The sequence below is a fragment of the Spinacia oleracea genome, chromosome 5 (assembly GCF_020520425.1).
Source record: "Spinacia oleracea cultivar Varoflay chromosome 5, BTI_SOV_V1, whole genome shotgun sequence".
Classification (NCBI taxonomy): domain Eukaryota; kingdom Viridiplantae; phylum Streptophyta; class Magnoliopsida; order Caryophyllales; family Amaranthaceae; genus Spinacia; species Spinacia oleracea.
Window position 1 is genome coordinate 53,309,649 of NC_079491.1, and position 8,861 is coordinate 53,318,509.

The window sequence follows — 8,861 nt, forward strand, 5'->3', positions numbered from 1 at the left end:
AAGCAAAAAAAAATTATTTTCGATGTAATTCTTTCGTTAAATTTCAATAAAGTAAAAAAAAGATTTTGAATCTACGCCATTTGCACATTTTAATAAATGACTATATACGCTTGCAAAGTAAAACAATTTAAAGGTCCACCCTAGGCCTACTAAAATTAAAGGTCCACCCTAGGCCCACTAAAGGTAAAGGTCCACTATAGGCCTACCAAACGAGGCTCACTCAGTCTCGCCTCGTGACTCAAAGACCACAACCATCTACCTTTTAGCCCAAATTGATTGAAGGATTTATGTTGGGGAGAAATCCCGAGCGAAAAGAAAAAAAGAGAAAGAGAAAAGGGAGAGCGAAAAGAGCGAGCCATGAAATACTTAGCCCGTACCTCCCAAAGTGCAAAATTTACCCAAATAGACGAAGGAAAAGAATTGAGTCAACCAATCCAAATCATGCCACAAAGACTACATAAAGTTCTACGATGTCTACCCTTTCCAATCCTTAGACGCCTTCGCTCTGGGGCCCCTGTTCAGCTCATTTAACCCATCCATGTTCTCATCGCCACAACCCAAGAAACCATTACCCCGACTCTTGTTCTCGAACTTGTTGTCAACCGCAAACCACGCACGGCCATTGACACGCGTGTCATGCCCATTATTTTCAAAACCTGCTCTTACACCACCATTAGCATAATGACCATATAACTTGTTTGAATGCATCCTGTTGATATTCCCTTGAGCCGTCCCCATGCTACTCATTGGCCTTGGTTGATGTAAACTCATGACACTAGTTCGAGGCTGCAAATTGTGAGCCCTAGCAAATATAATCCTCATGCTTGACCAATACCTATACAAATTATCCTATCTCATTCAACCCATCTTTCAAACCGTCTTGAGTCGCGAATATAAAAAAAAAAAGACAAATGAAAAGTACAAAAAATGTAAATAAAAAGCAAACTTTGCAAAGCGCCTCTAAGTTAGTCTAAAAAGGAAAAGAAGCATCTAGCGCACCAAAAAAGATCCGCTCATAAGTCATTTTCAGCGCCCACAGTTGGGCGCCGAAATCTTTAGCGCCCCAGTCGGGGCGCTGAATCTCTCTGCTTGCTAAAATTTGTCCAGAAGCGCTCGTCATTTTATCCGCACATACACGGAACAATAACGAACACTTGGGGGGTACAACACGTATTCAGACATACGTACCACCAAAAAAATACATGTACTCAAAAAATATATAAAACAAATTTTTGGCTTACGGCAAAGCAGCAGATTAAAATAATAATAAACCTCACTTATTCTACCGTTTCAAATAATATGTTTCCATCTCAGAACATACTTATCGAATTCGGCATTCTAAGAAACCATTTTCTGGCTAAGAACTACGCAAGACTTGATTCCAAATTAAATCTATTTAAGGCGGATACGTAGGCAATCCATGATTCGGTCCAACCAATTTGCAAAAATATTAAAGCCTATAGAAAAACAAGAATAAGAAATAGAGTCCCTTATTGAAATTTAATTACATGCAATCCAAGTCGAAAGAAAAATTTAAGTCAAAGAAAGAATCCAAGTCGTCAAGATGCCAAAATGAGCACACATCAAAAAATAATAAAGGGCACGTACCTTTGCCAGAAGGAGCACTCACACTCCTAGGCACTTAGCCAAGACTCAAAAAATCGCTTTGCCTCAATTGAATGGGGGCTAGCGCAAGCGTCCATGACCTCTAAAGTACTCGACTTGACCCTCCCTAAAGCGAACTAACTCACTTAAAGACTTTCTTTCACTACTAGACATAGTCGTTCGCTTAAAGCCTTCTTTCACCCCTAGACACAGTCATAGTCGCCGACAAGTAGTAAAGGCAGTAAGCTTGCAATAAAGAGAATTGTTCTACGGCATTGCCCCATCGTTCCTTCGAACTCAGGGCACCCGTTCATGGTAATTCAAATGCTTGCGAATCCCCTTTTTTTTAAAAAAAAACAGACATTGTCAATAGGACTTGGCACTTAACCAAGGCTCACCCTACTCAGACATATGACACGGGCATCTAAAATCGAAATCTGAAAACATTATTAATGGAAAGACATAACAGCAACTGGGGGCTAAATATTGAAATGAAAGAGATAGGGAAGGAACTAAGTATACCTCGACCTTTTATACAGACATACACCAAGTAAATCTAAGCCAATTTGAAAATGGTTTATATTCCCGAAATTTTGGAAAAGATGGCCCTAAAAGCCTAAAGTATATGCCAAACGGGCACAAGTATACCTTGACACCTGCACCTTGGCTTCCAGCTAATCCTTAGACAACATTCCAAAAATCGTAACAGTATTTTGATTCACTCATGTAATCCTGTACGAACCCTTCTATAAGTCAACTTACTTAGGACACCTCAGATTGTATACAGTAGGACTCGGACTTCAAATAAAAAGACTTCTTCGAACATAATAAAGTGTCGTTTGGTTTAAGCTAAGTATGTGTTTATCTTGATGTTGCAAGTAAGTCAAAAAGATTTCTAAATATGATTATGGGTAAAGAAAGGCACCTAGATTTTGGTCAAGGCACACTTCAACATGTGACTACCTTGACCATGGCAATGTCGCACAATACGACATTTACAAGAGAAGTAGCAAAATCACTACTCGAACGTACCTCGCACTAAACGAGTTTGGTTCAAACTATTCATGATCCATGTCACCATGAATGCACAAAAACGTATGCAAGGCATTATAGCACCAAGCCAATCCCGTAGCTACAGTTGGAGGCTTGAGAAAAACACTCTAAAAATGCTCGAAATGACGATTTCATCGCAAATTCTCGGCGCTAATGCTATACATACATCATAGGGGCTCAATCCTAAGCTCTAATCGTGTAAAACAAACCTTAGAATGACTACAACTCCTCCCAAACTCTAAGCGCTACTTAGAATATATAAAGTCACCCCACTAACAAGGGTAACTGAAAATCGCGAGTCACCAAAACTCCGATCAAACCACTGCACATAACGCTCGCCCTATAAAGCGCCTGTTACACAGTCTACATCGTTCCAAAGCAAAAGCGAAAGAAAAAAAAAATACTGTCAAAGTTCTGCCCCGAAATCATTTTCAACGCCCAGAGCTGGGCGCCGATATCTTTAACGCCCCAGCCTAGGCGCTGAATCTTTCTGCTAGCCAAGTTTTACCCAGATATAAAAATAAGAAAGAAACACCTATGAATCCTCGCATCGAACGAAGTAATAAGCCGTGCAAACCCACGCAGAAGGTGCTACACTTATTCGAGCACCTGAACAAGGCATGATGAAATACTCCAATGCAAATGATATCCCAACACCTGGAAGAATGTTCTAAGACACGCCGTTAGGCCACACAAGCCTACGTCGCACCATAAGTTCAACCGTCCCACGGTACAAGTCTAAAAGAAGAGTAAGGCATGTTGCACTAATGTAGGCACGACCAAGAGCACGTGTAAAAGAGGCAAAGACTACTTATCGCCCAAATTCAAAATGCAAGCCACACGACTTCTACATTAAGGATTAAAGGTAGCAAAATATTACCTACCACGGAAGGGATAGCTCGCACCTACACGAGAGGAACCCCAAGGCATCTTTCTCGAAAGAACCTACAAAAATCGTACGCCAAAAGGAAGCATCCCAACATGCATACTTGGGAGCTCCAAGCTACGAAACAACCATAGCAAAATAAAAAAAATCTCGAAGCAAATGTTTGAACAATCGAAAGGGCACGATGTTTGAGCCCACTTCATGAATGGGCCTGAACCCTATCAAGCTTCTAAGCAAACTATTCAAAATCAGTCGTTGCTCAAAAAAAAATGAAACAATTCAAGCAATCTGATTAATGGACCGCACACAACGGCCATTCTATGAACGCTCGTTCGCACATACATATCATCATTCACGAACACGTTCAAAAAAATATAAGAGCGATCAAAGTCTTACACCTCAAGGTATGTTCCTCGGGCCATATAGACTCGCCCAACTATCGCAATAACTGTACGCCTTAAGAGCAACAGTTCCTTAAAATAATCGCCCAAAGCAACAAGCACCGTAGTCCACCAATCGGCTACGGCTTCTCAAGAAAATCATCACGTTCTAAAAACAAAGAAAAAAACAAAAGAAGAGAGAATACATAGAACTTCCAAGTGAAATAAGCGAATGAACAAGAGGCCAACTATGTGATCAAGAAACCTCGCCGGAAATTATTTTCAGCGCCCAGCGCTGGGCGCCGAAATCTTTAACGCCCAGGCTTGGGCGCCGAAAATGATCACCGACCCAAAAAAAAATAGCTCTGACTTCTATAGGGCCCTGCCATATTCATTCGACTTTAAAATTGCCGAAAGTCGCACCTCACGGCTTTGTTAAAAGTAGCACGCCACTAAAAAGATCGCTCGCACTTACGAGCGCAATCCCAAACACGATCAAGGACATTACGAAATGCGTATCCCCAAGGAACCTCTTCAACAAGAAATGACCGTCAAGCACGAATTCTTGGGGGCTCGAAAGAAAATATAGAGTATACAAAGGTAAAAACAATATTTCCAGACTACGCTGTACGAAGTCCCGTGTTTGGATGTCTCAAAAATTAAAACCGGTTTACGACCTCAAGACAAAGGTCGCCGTTGATACTTATACATAGTCCCCTAATCAAGGACCCAGGTAGTGGCAAAATTGAGCCGAAAAGACTAGCTCAAAACCATGAAAAGGTGATGACCACGAGACTATGGTCCATCTAAACACATTGTCAACCCACATTCAGGTTACAACTAAATCCGAGCATCCCTCGAAAGAATTCGCTCCTACAAGAATGAACGAAAAGAAATTCTCAAGAGAAATCACAAGAAAAAAATAAAATAAGGACCTTGTCCACCTCAATCAGGCAAGACCGCGGCACGCGAATCCCAAATCAAAAAGACGAATTCAGGTTCGCTCACCTCCAGCGAGCGGGGCGTCCACCCTTAGCGGACAGGGCTCGCCCACCTTCAGCGGGCGGGGTCTGTGTCACTAGCCACGCAGGTCCTCAGTTTTCGACAAAAATAAAGTCTTCAAATTTAAAATAGGCTCGCCATCTTCAGCCGGCGGGGTCTACGGCGCAAACCACGTAGGTCCTTATTTTCAAAAAAGAAAAATAAATTTTAAAATAGATTCGTCCACTTCTATCGGACGGGGTGTCCACCCTTAGCGGACATGTTCGCCATCTTCAGCCGGCGGGGTCTACGTCACAAACCGCGTAGGTCCTTATTTTCAAAACATCAAAACAGATTCGTCCACTTCTATCGGACGGGCGTCCACCCTCAGCGGACAGGCTCGCCCACCTTCAGCGGGCGGGGTCTGCGTCACTAACCGCGCAGGTCCTTAGTCGCTGCAGCGATAAATTTTTTCGGTTTTCCCTTTTTCCAAAAATTAAAGGATTGGTTTTCCGTTTTTCCAAAAAAGAACGATGTGCTGGATTTTCCTTCGTTTTACGTCCCATAAAAACAAGGGGGTTTTCTCGTTTAGCTAGCCCTAAAAATAAGAATCTTTAAAAACATTTTTACCTTGTGGTTGGGCTTGGCCAGGCCCAATTACACTTTATAGCTTTGATTTCGAAAACATCTGTAGTTACTCCCAATGACAAAGTGAGGGAGTTTCTACGCCTCTTTAGATACTTCCAATGACAAAGTGAGGGAGTATTCTATACTATCCATTGACAAATCCCAATGACAAAGTGAGGGAGTATTCTATACTATCCATTGACAAATCCCAATGACACGTGAGGGATATGTCGACACTTCAAGTGATGACTCTTAAGTCAAATGTTATCACTCGGGGGCTCGTGAGACCCTCGCAAAAGCAGGTCACCATGGCTTGTGTGACGAACTCCGTCTAATACTTTGACCATCGTCTTATTCCAAGACTCAGTCAAAGTGGGGGCTAACTGTAGACACCTACTTTTGTCCCCATTCCCGAAAGGGAAAGGTTCGATGATGAAAACGTAAATCTCCACTTGACAACGCATCTCCTATAAAATAACGAATCTCAAATTCCCCTTTTCATATCACCCGAAACCTGCTATTTATGGAAACCTGCTAAAAATAGTAACTGCCGTAAAAGGTAGCTTCTAAAAGTGGGAGATCATAAAAGATAGAAACCTGTCAGAATTAGGTGTTGCATTCCAACATAAATCCTAAATGAGATAGAAAACTGCGAGAATCCTATTCCTAATATGATTCGGAAATAAGAGTTACGTATTAATTAAAATCCTAACGAGCCTAGAGTTCGTAACGGGCCCGGATGCATTCCGTCACAAAATTGATACGCGCTAAAAGACTCGAATTAATCTCAAACTCTACGGATTTCAGGAATCCGAATCTGACTAAAGAAAACAGCCCATACCCTATTTTCAACGCCTGGCTCTAGGCGCCGAAATCTTCGGCGCCCAGGCCTGGGCGCTGAAAATACCTGGGTACATGTTTTTTCCTAATTCTTTGTGGATTAGAACTCTGCAATTCTATCTTTCCACGAACTCTTCTTTATAAATAGCCCCCTAAATTCGACGTGAAAGGACACACAACAACACACAATTATATTCTGAGTATTGACTCCAACCCTTAGCCTAAGCCTCTCGCTGCGAAACTGTTCACGCGTTCTGTCACAATCGATCCATAAATTGAACAGAACGTATCCTGTCCCATAATTGAGATTCTTTAAATAAAAAGGAGAAATAGCAAAGTCAAAGTGGTTAGTTTTCTGAGAACCGTGACGCACCTCTCAAGGGTGCGTCGTAATGTGTCCCTTTTTGATGATTTAACTGCTTTCCTCGCCCTTTTTATGAGCTGTTAAACTAACTAAATCTGATTGTTCTATCACGCCTAACAAATATGATATTTTTGGGAAATCGGATTATCATGCTAGGTCCCTTAATGCTATTTAAATCAGATAATCACGATCGAATTAGTATTATATGTTGCATATTGCTAAAATCAACTCAGATTAGTTTAATAGTTAACGCATGTCCCTTCAATTATTTATGCTGAGCTAGTAAGGATATCCTGCCTCTGGAGTTATCGACGAGCGAAGTACTCCTCTCGGTAGTTACAGTCCCCCGAACCCTCAATCTCTACCTTGCGGGTGTATATTGAGAGATCCCCACACCAGGGATCACAAGGGAATCTACGGCCGTCGTGGTCAAACATAATTGCACTCCCTTTATGTCACGATAACCGAGTTTTGTCAGTTTTTCTCATTGTCGTTAAAATTTGAATGGCGACTCCTATATTACTAGTCAATTGGGTGTATACTCACAGGAAATCCAATTACACTTGATTGAATAAAAAGAATCGTCACACCCACGAGGGACGAGGTCATGCATTAGCCTCGCGCCTTTTCGACCCCCTCACAGTATGAACTGGGCCACTTGCTTGGAACCCAACACTTTGAATGACCTGGCCTCGACCCACTTAGTTAAAAATGTCGATGACGACCAGTATGAATTCATGACCCCCAGTGCCTATTGGAGTGACTTTACCAATGACGTCGATACCCCAAGCTGAGAATGGCCATGGTGATGACTGAGAATATAGCAAGGATGGGGGAATGTGCTTCAGATTCGCACATATTTGGCAAGTAGGACATTTCTTGACAAAGAAGTAACAATCCCGTTCGAGGGTAGTCCAGTAATATCTAGCCCTGGTGACTTTGAGGGCCAACATCTTCCCATTCATGTGGGTGCCACAGACTCCAGCATATACGGTGTCCATGACTCTTTGTGCTTCGTGCTTGTCAACACATCGGAGATTGGGGCCGCTAGGGGACCTCTTGTATAGAACGCCGCCTTCTATGACAAAATTGGTTGATTGTATCCGTAAAGCCCTTTGACTCTTGCTTGAAAAGTGCGGGGGATACTCAGAGTTTTGCAGATACCTTTGAATGTCTGTAAACCAAGGCTCGTCTCTGTCTGGCTCGATGTCGTCAATAGCATGGACATATGTTGCTTCTTGACGTGTTTCAATTTTAAGTGGCATTTCAGCTTTGCCATTTGGAATGTTGATAATTGATGCCAGCTTTGCTAGTGCGTCGGTGAATTGATTCTCCTCTATCGGGAGATATGTGTAGCGAAGCTCTTCTACTTGCTTAGACAGCTTCTCAAGATAGGACTGGTATGGGGCCAAGCTTTCGCTCCTTACTTTCCACTTGCTAGAAATTTGATTGATGATCAGGGAGGAATCCCCGTACACTCGAAGTTTCTGGACACCCAATGCTAAGGCGGCTTCTAGGCCCATAATGTATGCTTCATATTCTGCCGCATTGTTTGTGACGTTGAATTGCGATTTTGCTGACATAGGAATGTGAGTGTCGTCTGGGGCTTCTAGAATCACTCCAACACCACATCCGTTCTGATTTGAGGCACCGTCAAAGTGCAGCGACCAACTGTCATTGCTTGTCATTAGAATTTGCTCTTCGGGTAATTCATAATCCTCCTCTTCTGCCTCGATGGGGCAGTCGGCTAGGAAGTCTGAGACTGCTGAACCCTTGATGGATTTTTGAGGAATGTACTTGAGATCGAATTCCACTAGCATGACCAACCATCTGGACAACCATCCGTTGAGAGCTGGTTTTTCAAATAGATACTTGAGAGGATCCGCTTTGCTAATTACATACACTGTATGGGAGAGCATGTAGTACCGTAGTTTCTTTGTGGCCCAAACCAAGGCGATGCTGAGTCTCTCGAGTTGAGTATATCTGGTTTCGTACTCGATCAACTTTTTTATTATGTAGTATACGGCATTCTCTTTGCCTTCAATATCCTGGGCAAGCATGGCCCCTACTGCTGAATCTGTTGTTGTAAGGTAAAGCCTGAGGGGAATCCCTGGCATGGATGGCT